This window comes from Electrophorus electricus, chromosome 8, assembly GCF_041902795.1.
Source record: "Electrophorus electricus isolate QZ-2024a chromosome 8, ASM4190279v1, whole genome shotgun sequence".
Classification (NCBI taxonomy): Eukaryota; Metazoa; Chordata; class Actinopteri; order Gymnotiformes; family Gymnotidae; genus Electrophorus; species Electrophorus electricus.
In genome coordinates this window covers 31,415,418-31,425,932 of record NC_137504.1, presented here as the reverse complement: position 1 = coordinate 31,425,932, position 10,515 = coordinate 31,415,418, and the positions used below count along the sequence as shown (strand labels likewise).

At 36.8% G+C, this 10,515-nt stretch overlaps 1 long non-coding RNA gene across 1 annotated transcript; it reads left to right on the top strand.

Annotated features, from left to right (window-relative positions):
• Positions 1-457: 457 nt before the first annotated feature.
• On the top strand, positions 458-7,129 carry LOC118241575 (uncharacterized). The gene is made up of 4 exons (XR_014125164.1): positions 458-512; positions 1,102-1,167; positions 5,946-6,033; positions 6,546-7,129. It is a non-coding gene; the product is annotated as an uncharacterized LOC118241575 (long non-coding RNA).
• The last annotated feature ends 3,386 nt before the right edge of the window (positions 7,130-10,515 follow it).

Genomic DNA, 10,515 nt, shown 5'->3' with positions numbered 1-10,515 from the left:
CGCCAGTCAAACCTGTCTGCAAATGACAAGATCATCTTTTACTGGCCCAATATAATATGATAATAAATTAATCTTATTTCAGATATAAAAAATTCTATAAATTGAATTGAGATGTTTCCAATATGAGGTACGGTGCTTTAGAAGTGACTTACAAAGGCAAAGAATCTACAGTCTGTTATTTCTATTCCTGGCCCTTCTCCTATTCATTCATTCATTCATTCACCCATCAAGTGTACTTGGTCTCTGTGTATGCTGTTGGTCCTAAACATGCACGCCTGCTTGATGTTGTTCTGATATGTAACATTGTTAAGGTGTCTGGAGTATGTAGATGCCTGCTGTTAGCACCAGAACAGATACACCCTGTAGACCATCTGAGCTATTCTGCCCAATTAGCAGCAAAAGGGAGGTGACGTTAGTGTGTGGTTATAAAGGGGAGTAGGTGATATGCGTACTGTGGAGAAAAGCAGTGAAGTTTGTTCTCACAGCTTTACTGCAGACCACTAACTGGAGAGGTGAGTAAAACTCCTCAGTGTCAACAACTTTGACATTCTACTTTATACGACTCTTATTAGTGGAATTTTCAACCATGAATGAACATGAGAAAGTTATATAAAATTTTTACATTTTTAAAAAAAATGTTTACTGGATTAACCAGACCATTTATTATAGTGTTGGAGACATGATCATGTCTTTTCAAACTTTGTTTTGCAATAGTTTGGAGAGGTTTACTAGAAACCCCAAACAAAAACTGCTTGTCAGGTCCATTTTTAGTACTGGAACAAAAAAAGGTTTTCCCTTTTATACACTAACAAAGCATCAAAGGTGTAACATGGCTGTAGGAAGTGCTGTGGAGAGGAATGTGGACTTGGTGAAACCTTTCATTCAGCAGCACCCCAAATTCACATTCAAGTCCTCAGTACCAAGCTTCTGCATATACTAGTAACTAGTAAAAGTAGATTTACTGCTAATGGATTTATTAGTAGTATTATAACCTTGACATGGAGTTACTGTGTGTATAGTATAATGGGCATCATTTTAGTATGAGTCAGTATTACTGTAGGATTAATGCTTACTGTGAATCTTTTTCTCTTCTCTGGCTAGGCCCACACTCATTGCTTCACCACTTCAACATTGTGATTTTTCCAACGTTTCCAGCAGTACCATTAAGTATGTTCCAGTATTTCTTTCAATGATATCGATATAGCTAAATTATTAGTAGCTGATTATATTAGCGATTACTAACATATGAAGTAAAATACACTAGCGGTCAAACATTTTTGAACACGCCATTTTTCCAATTGTTATTGACATGTAAGCAGTTAAAGTCTCTTGAATAACCTAAGCAGTAAGATAAGCAGTAAACTGTGGCAAACCAAAGGTTTTTTAAAAAATAACGGTAAACTGAAAATTTATCTAAACTGTAAAAATAAATGTAAAATTAATGTTAATGTAAAAAGTGAAGATAGAGAAGTTATTGCAAAAATTAGAAATGACACTTGGTTATGCAGCACTATCAGTGGACTACTGAAGAATGAATGAACGTCTTATAGACTGATGAATCAAAATGTGTAATCTTCAGTTCAGAATGCAGAGTTTTTGACTGTTGTCCAATAGGCTAAATGCTGGTTCCCCAGTGTGTGTGACATCCGCTGTCAAGCCGAGAGGAGAGAGTGTTATGGTCTGGGGCTAGTTTGCTGGAGCAGAGTGTCTGGCATGCTGAGGCAGAAGGCCTATCACAGTATCGGCGGGGTCATACGCAATAGCCTCTGTTCTCTGCCTAGTGTTTCAGGGATTCTTCACATTTTGTTAAACAGAACAATTCTATGATTCTTTTTAATCTCAAATAGCTTTATTGTTCTACACTTTAAATTCAGAGTAAACAGAGACAATAAACTGCTAAAATATAAATAAAAACAAGGAAAATGAGGGAGTTTGTAAACTTTTGACAGGTTTATGGAGAAAGGGTTTACAGTACTACAGCACTGCTGTTCTGTAGCTTACCATACCAAATACCCATAACAATACAAATAGATGAAGATGAACTATTCACAAGTGTTATTGCTGACATGGTGCTGCTGGTATCACCTTCTCTCTCCAGATTCATCACCATGGAGATACGTTGGTCAGCTCTGACCCTGCTGCTGGTTCTGTGTGTCATCCCATACACTGATGCTCAGACGGAAAAAGAATTCATCAAAAAGCATGTTAGACCTCATAATCTGCTGCAAGACAGCTGTAATGAAAGCATGCAAGAAATCAACGGCAGAGGAAATTGCAAACCGATCAATACCTTCATACTGGATAACATTAGCAATGTGAGGCAAGTGTGCAGTAATGGCAGATATTTGGACATACGTCTGTGGCATAATAATTATTATAAATATTATGAAAGCAACCGGAATTTTAATATAGTTAATTGCACCTTAATCAGAAATTCAAAACCACCCATATGTAGGTACAAGCATATAAATGGAAGCGAGCACATTTTTGTAGCATGTGACCAAAACGACAGACCAGTGCATTATGGACAGCCACGACCTCATACAAATGAAAATCATGCATATTGATTCTATACCATGAGTGGTTTTTCATTAAATGATTAATTTACTTAAGCTGTAAAAAATAACAACATGGAATCAAATAGTTTAGCTTCATATATAAATGCCCACTTGATTAAACATGTTCTTCAATAAACACAAATGAGTTGTTAAAATCTAATATTATAAAAGTTTCAGAGCAACTACTTTCTGTTGTGTCCATTCATTTGCTCTTGGTTTTAAAAATTAAATATGGGAGCATTCTGAGGTCCAGGAGATGAACAACGGTAGGAAAACCTTGTGGTAAACACCTTGAGCAGGATCTCCATGACCGTTCCCCAGGAATCCCCTGATCCATCAGTACTCTGGAAAACTAATCCACCAGGTTCTGTGCTTGCTTCACGTGTGGCTTTTTATGCAATGTTTGAGGCAGAAAACACCAAACTTTAGTTGTCTCTTCCTTCATCCTCCTTTACTAGTCATGCATTCATTTCTAAAATGCTGATCTGATATGGCTGAAAATGCCTCAATTTGTACCTCATTCCACAAATACAATTCCAATTCCATAAATACAATTCCAGGTCCACAAATACAATTCAAATTCAAATCAAGTTTGTCTTGGAGTATCAGAGAACCTAAGTGGGAGGACAACTCATTAGATATATAAATAAAATAATATAGTACTTAATTTAAATACAAATAGAAAGTTCTTATTTTAAAACCTTTATCCTATTTTAATTAATTAATTAATTTGTTAATTTATTCTGTGTTCCATGTTTATGCAAAATACAATAATTGACATCCAATGAGGGACCATCTACTTGTAGAGAAGTATGCTGATTGGTTGATGCATCTGGACTGTGTTAAAATGTGATTTTTTTTGGTTAAAGAGCCGAGGACAGTCACAGAGTTGTTTTTTTTCTTCCTCAAAATAACCTAATTTAGCAATCAAGATGGAAAAATAGTTTACCTTTCATGATCTCTTTGACCCTACAGAAAATAACAGCAGCCAACTCCATTTCCCAGAGCACCCGAGTGACCTGTCACCAATTACCATCTGCCAATCAGGAAACCTTAAGCAGATCATCAACTGTGTGCAAAATAGTGTACTACATTGTTATAACCCCATCTAGGTAATAGAGCTGTAACAGTGATAATGAAGAACACAGATAACTAAATGTTGAATGACCTGGCCAAAAGACCAGAAATAAGGGGACAACCATGTGTATTGTATAACTTACCACACATAAACATACATACAGCTGGGGTAAACTTCATAAGTGGTCTGTCACCAACATATTTGAAATTGCAAAATAATTGTGAGTTGTTTATGTGTGTGTAGATACAATTTGCTTGATTTGTTTGTGCATAAATGTGTTGCTTAACACCAATGTACACCAGGGTTCTGAATGCTCCTTCAAGGCAAAGGCAATAATACTATATATTGGACAAAATTCATCATCCAGGTTAGCATTTGTATGAGATGTGTGAAAGTTGACTTACCTGGCATTCGAGTGCTGTCTCAGCCTTTTCTCTGATTTACTGCTATGGCTACATGCTGTGGCATTTGCCCAACATCCAAATGAATTTTTGTGCACTGGGTTCACCTTGAATTTTGCCTTTGCTGGAAGTGTGGAAGGTAAAAGTACTCATCAAAGACTCAGCCTCAGCAAAATGCGTGCCGTGTCTTAGCTGGTCATAGTATCTGCCTGGTAAACAGGAAGTCCTGAGCAAGGGTACAAAACTGAATGGTACCTTTACATTATTGAAACACTGTTAGAATGTGATGTTCAAGCTCACAATAATAAATGAATGTCATCAATTATAACCTCTGCAGTGCAATAGATAGCACATTGAACTTCTGGCCTCTGACTTGAACCCATACATATATGGCATTTAGCAGACACTTTAATCCAAAGCAATTTATAATTTGAGTAATTGAGGGTTAAGGGTCTGGTTCAGGGGTCCAACAGTGGCAATTTGTCAGTGTTGGGACTTGGACCAGCAACCTTCCAACATCAAATTGAGCACCTTAACCACTGAGCTACCACTGACCTCAAACCTTGAGTGTGCAAGTCACATCTTTTCTGGGGGACCTTGAAAACCTGCTGAGTCTTGCCAATCCCACTAGTGTTAAGTAATAACTCATTAAGATTGCAAATGTTTTGAATCATCATCCTCAATAATAATAAATCCATCTTTTGCAGATAGAAAATAATTCTAGAAATTGAGATGTGTCCAGAATGAGGTACAGGGTTTTACATGAATCCCAAGGGACTTACAAAGCATCTGCAGTCTGTCATTTCTGTTTCTGGCCCTTCTACTAATTAAGGAATTAACTAACAAATTAATTAATTAACTAATTAGCCAATCAATCAATCAATCAATCAACTGAAGCTTGCATGTTATAAACATGCACGCATGCTTGATTTTGTACCAATAGGAAATGTAGTTAAGGTGTCAGCAGTATGATGGTGCCTGCTGTTAGCACTAGAACATACACACCTTGTATTCTAGTCTTATTTGCATGCATGCTTGATTTTGTTATGATATAAAATGCTGTTAACGTGTGTGCAATAAGTAAACAGTTCCTGTTAGCTCTAGAACAGATACACCCTGTAGACCATCTGAGCAGTTTTAAAAACCAAAGGTTTTTAAAAAAATTAACAGTAAACTGGAAATGTATCTAAATTGTAAAAATAAATGTAAAGTAGTTAATGTTAATGTAAGAAGTCCTTTTCAGTTAGTAGTTAACAACCTACAGTTGTTCGGCAGAAATGTATGTAAATTAAGCTTTGAAAGTTAACGGAAAGAATTCCTAAGGGTGAACCAGCTAACTTAGTTATCCTCTGTCTGTGTGAGAAAGCAGAGGTGATAAAGACTGGGTTACTACATCCTTTAGGGCAGTGTTCAGACAATTCTGTACAGCAGAATTCAGTATGTATGTCGCTATTATAATAGCAAGAAAAATGAAATTGACAAAGGAAGACAGACAATTATAACCCTTTAAAGTATAGGTCTTTCCTTTAGAGAAATTGCAAAGAAATTTGCTATCAAAAGACACTTGAAAACCACAGCAAACTTTGACAGAAAGAGGTCTGGCAGACCACAACAGAAACAGAAAACATGCTTCTTTGAGTCCACAGCTTGCATGATGGATGACTCACAGGATGACACCTTCAAATACTTCGTAAAAGTTAGCAAGACTTCAAGCTGTAGGTTTGACAGGTTAAGTGATGGTGAGAAAGCCATCACAAAGACAAGATATTGCAAAAAATTAGAAAAGACACTTGGTTATGCAGCACTACCAGTGGACTACTGAAGAATGAAAGAACATCTTATGGACTGATGAATCAAAATGTGTAATCTTTGGTTCAGAATGCAGAGTTTTTGAATGTTGTCCAATAGGCTAAATGCAGTTCCTCAGTGTGTGACACCCACTGTCAAGCAGAGAGGAGAGAGTGTGATGATCTGGGGCTTGTTTGCTGGAGCAAAGGTCAGCACTGTGTACAGAGTGTCTGACATGCTGAAGCAGAAGGCCTATCACAGCATCGTGCAGTCACACGCAGTAGCCTCTGTTCTCTGGATAGTGGTTCAGGGATTCATCACATTTTGTTAAACAGAACAATTCTTTGGTTCTATGATTCGTTTTCATCTCAAATAGCTTTGTTGTTTTACACTTTAAATTCAGAGTAAACACAGACAATAAACTGCTTAAACATAAATAAAAACAGGAAACATTTGAGTGTTTGAAAACTTTTAACTAGTAATGTAGGTTTGTGGTCAAAAAGCATATCAACTGCATTTTTAATGATTCTATAATATTTATAAATGTCTAAATTTTTGTTTTGTTAAGTATGTTTATGGAGAAAGGGTTTACAGTACTACAGCACTGCTGTTCTGTAGTTTACCATACCAAATACCCATAACAATACAAATAGATGAAGATGAACTATTCACAAGTGTTATTGCTGACATGGTGCTGCTGGTATCACCTTCTCTCTCCAGATTCATCGCCATGGAGATGCGTTGGTCAGCTCTGACCCTGCTGCTGGTTCTGTGTGTCATTCCATACACTGATGCTCAGACGGAAAAAGAATTCATCAAAAAGCATATTGGACCTTTACTAAACTGTAATGAAACCATGAAAGAAATCAACGGCAGAGGAAATTGCAAATATATCAATACCTTCATACTGGATGAGATTAGCAATGTGAGGCAGGTGTGTATGGGTGACAAATTTCATCATAATAATTCTCAATGTTATCAAAGCAGGAAGAAGTTTAATATAATTGAATGCAAAGTTCTCAATTCCAGTTCACCCAGTTGTATTTACAATCGTGTAAATGCAATCAAGCCCATTAAAATAACATGTGATGAAAGCAACAAACCAGTGCATTTTGGATGTTAGCATACAAAGCCAATAGTGTTTTTTAATTAAACGATTAATTTACTTTATTTACCTAAGCTGTAACAAAAACATTTAATCAAAAAGTTTAGCTTCATATATAAATTTCCACTTGATTAAATGTGTTTTTCAAGAAACAAATGAGTCGTTAAAATCTAATATTAAAAAGGTTTCTGAGCAACTACTTTCTGGTGTGTCCATTCATTTGCTCTTGGAATTACCAATTAAATGTGGGAACATTATGAGGTCCAGGAGCTGAACAATCGTAGGAAAACCTTGTGGTCAACACCTGGAGCAGGATCTCCATGACCGTTCCCCAGGAATCCCCTGATCCATCAGTACTCTGGAAAACTAATCCACCAGGTCCTGTGCTTGCTTCACATGTGGCTTTCGATACAATGTTAGAGGCAGAAAACACCAAACTCTAGTTGTCTCTTCCTTCATCCTCCTTTAGTAGTCTTGCATTCATTTCTAAAATGCTGATCTGATACAGTTGAAAATGCCTCAATTTGTACTTCATTTCACAGCAACAATTCCAGTTCATGTCACGAATGGCCACCCTCCTGGTGTCCCTGTTGTCATGGTTTCTCTGTCGTCTGTTTTCCTGTACTCCCTGGTTCCACTCCTTTGTTTCATTTTCTCCGCCCCTCGTCTGTTCCTTCATTCCAGTCTGTGTTTTGGTTCTCCCAGTTCCTATGTTCACCTGAGTCTGTTTAGTGCCTAGTCGTCCTGGTTATTTAAGCCCTGTATTTCTGACTCCCAGGTTGTTGGTTATTTTGGTAAGATGTGTTAGTTTTGTTGTGTTTAAATTATGCTTGTTGGATCGGCGTTGCTTTTCCGTTTGCTCAGTTTGTTTTCTCCTCGCCTCGGTTTATTCTACATCATTTAATAAACCACCCTCATGCATTCAGCATCTCCCCTGTTCCTATGGGAATCGTTACAGTTCCATAAATACAATTCCAATTCAAATCAAGTTTGTCTTGGAGCATCAGAGAACCTAAGTGGGAGGACAACTTATTAGATATATAAATAAAATAATATAATATTTAATTTATATACAAATGGAATGTCCTTATTGTAAAACCTTTATGCTATTTTAATTAATTAATTAATTTATTTATTTATTTATTTATTCTGTGCTCCATGTTTATGCAAAATACAATAATTGTCAGCCAATGAGGGACCAGCTACTTGCACAGAAGTTTCCTGATTGGTTGATGCATCTGGACTGTGTTAAAATGTGATTTTTAAAATATTTTTATTATAGAGTTGAGGACAGTCACAGAGGGGTTTTTTTTCTCAAAATAACTATTTTAGCAATCAAGATGCAAAAATAGTTTACCTTTCAAGCTCTCTTCGACCCCACAAAAACTACAGCAGCCAACTCCATATCCCAGAGCACCTGAGTGACCTGTCACCAATTACCATCTGCTAATCAGGAAATGTTAAGCAGATCATCCACTGTGTTCAAAATAGTCTATTACATTGTTATAACCCCATCTAGGTAATAGAGCTGTAACAGTGATAATGAAGAACACAGATAACTAAATGTTGAATGACCAGGCCAAAAGACCAGAAATAAGGGGAAAACCATGTGTATTGTATAATGTACCACACATAAACATACATACAGCTGGGGTAAACTTCATAAGTGGTCTGTCACTAACATATTTGAAATTGCAAAATAATTGTGAGTTGTTTATGTGTGTGTAGATACAATTTGCTTGATTTGTTTGTGCATAAATGTGTTGCTTAACACCAATGTACACCAGGGTTCTGAATGCTCCTTCAAGGCAAAGGCAATAATAGTATATATCGGGCAAAATTCATCATCCAGGTTAGCATTTGTATGAGATGTGTGAAAGTTGACTTACCTGGCATTCGAGTGCTGTCTCAGCCTTTTCTCTGATTTACTGCTATGGCTACATGCTGTGGCATTTGCCCAACATCCAAATGAATTTTTGTGCACTGGGTTCACCTTGAATTTTGCCTTTGCTGGAAGTGTGGAAGGTAAAAGTACTCATCAAAGACTCAGCCTCAGCAAAATGCGTGCCGTGTCTTAGCTGGTCATAGTACCTGCCTGGTAAACAGGAAGTCCTGAGCAAGGGTACAAAACTGAATGGTACCTTTACATTATTGAAACACTGTTAGGATGTGATGTTCAAGCTCACAATAATAAATGAATGTCATCAATTATAACCTCTGCAGTGCAATAGATAGCACATTGAACTTCTGGCCTCTGACTTGAACCCATACATATATGGCATTTAGCAGACACTTTAATCCAAAGCAATTTATAATTTGAGTAATTGAGGGTTAAGGGTCTGGTTCAGGGGTCCAACAGTGGCAATTTGTCAGTGTTGGAACTTGGACCAGCAACCTTCCAACATCAAATTGAGCACCTTAACCACTGAGCTACCACTGACCTCAAACCTTGAGTGTGCAAGTCACATCTTTTCTGGGGGACCTTGAAAACCTGCTGAGTCTTGCCAATCCCACTAGTGTTAAGTAATAACTCATTAAGATTGCAAATGTTTTGAATCATCATCCTCAATAATAATAAATCCATCTTTTGCAGATAGAAAATAATTCTAGAAATTGAGATGTGTCCAGAATGAGGTACAGGGCTTTACATGAATCCCAAGGGACTTACAAAGCATCTGCAGTCTGTCATTTCTGTTTCTGGCCCTTCTACTAATTAAGGAATTAACTAACAAATTAATTAATTAACTAATTAGCCAATCAATCAATCAATCAATCAACTGAACCTTGCATGTTATAAACATGCACGCATGCTTGATTTTGTACCAATAGGAAATGTAGTTAAGGTGTCAGCAGTATGTTGGTGCCTGCTGTTAGCACTAGAACATACACACCTTGTATTCTAGTCTTATTTGCATGCATGCTTGATTTTGTTATGATATAAAATGCTGTTAACGTGTGTGCAATAAGTAAACAGTTCCTGTTAGCTCTAGAACAGATACACCCTGTAGACCATCTGAGCAGTTTTAAAAACCAAAGGTTTTTAAAAAAATTAACAGTAAACTGGAAATGTATCTAAATTGTAAAAATAAATGTAAAGTAGTTAATGTTAATGTAAGAAGTCCTTTTCAGTTAGTAGTTAACAACCTACAGTTGTTCGGCAGAAATGTATGTAAATTAAGCTTTGAAAGTTAACGGAAAGAATTCCTAAGGGTGAACCAGCTAACTTAGTTATCCTCTGTCTGTGTGAGAAAGCAGAGGTGATAAAGACTGGGTTACTACATCCTTTAGGGCAGTGTTCAGACAATTCTGTACAGCAGAATTCAGTATGTATGTCGCTATTATAATAGCAAGAAAAATGAAATTAACAAAGGAAGACAGACAATTATAACCATTTAAAGTATAGTTTTGCCTTTAGAGAAATAGCAAAGAAATTCGCCATCAAAAGATACTTGAAAACCAGAGCAAACTTTGAGAGGAAGAGGTCTGGCAGACCACAACAGAAACAGAAAACATGTTTCTGTGAGTCCACAGCTTGCATGATGGATGGCCCACAGGATGACACCTTCAAGCACTTGTTAAAATTTA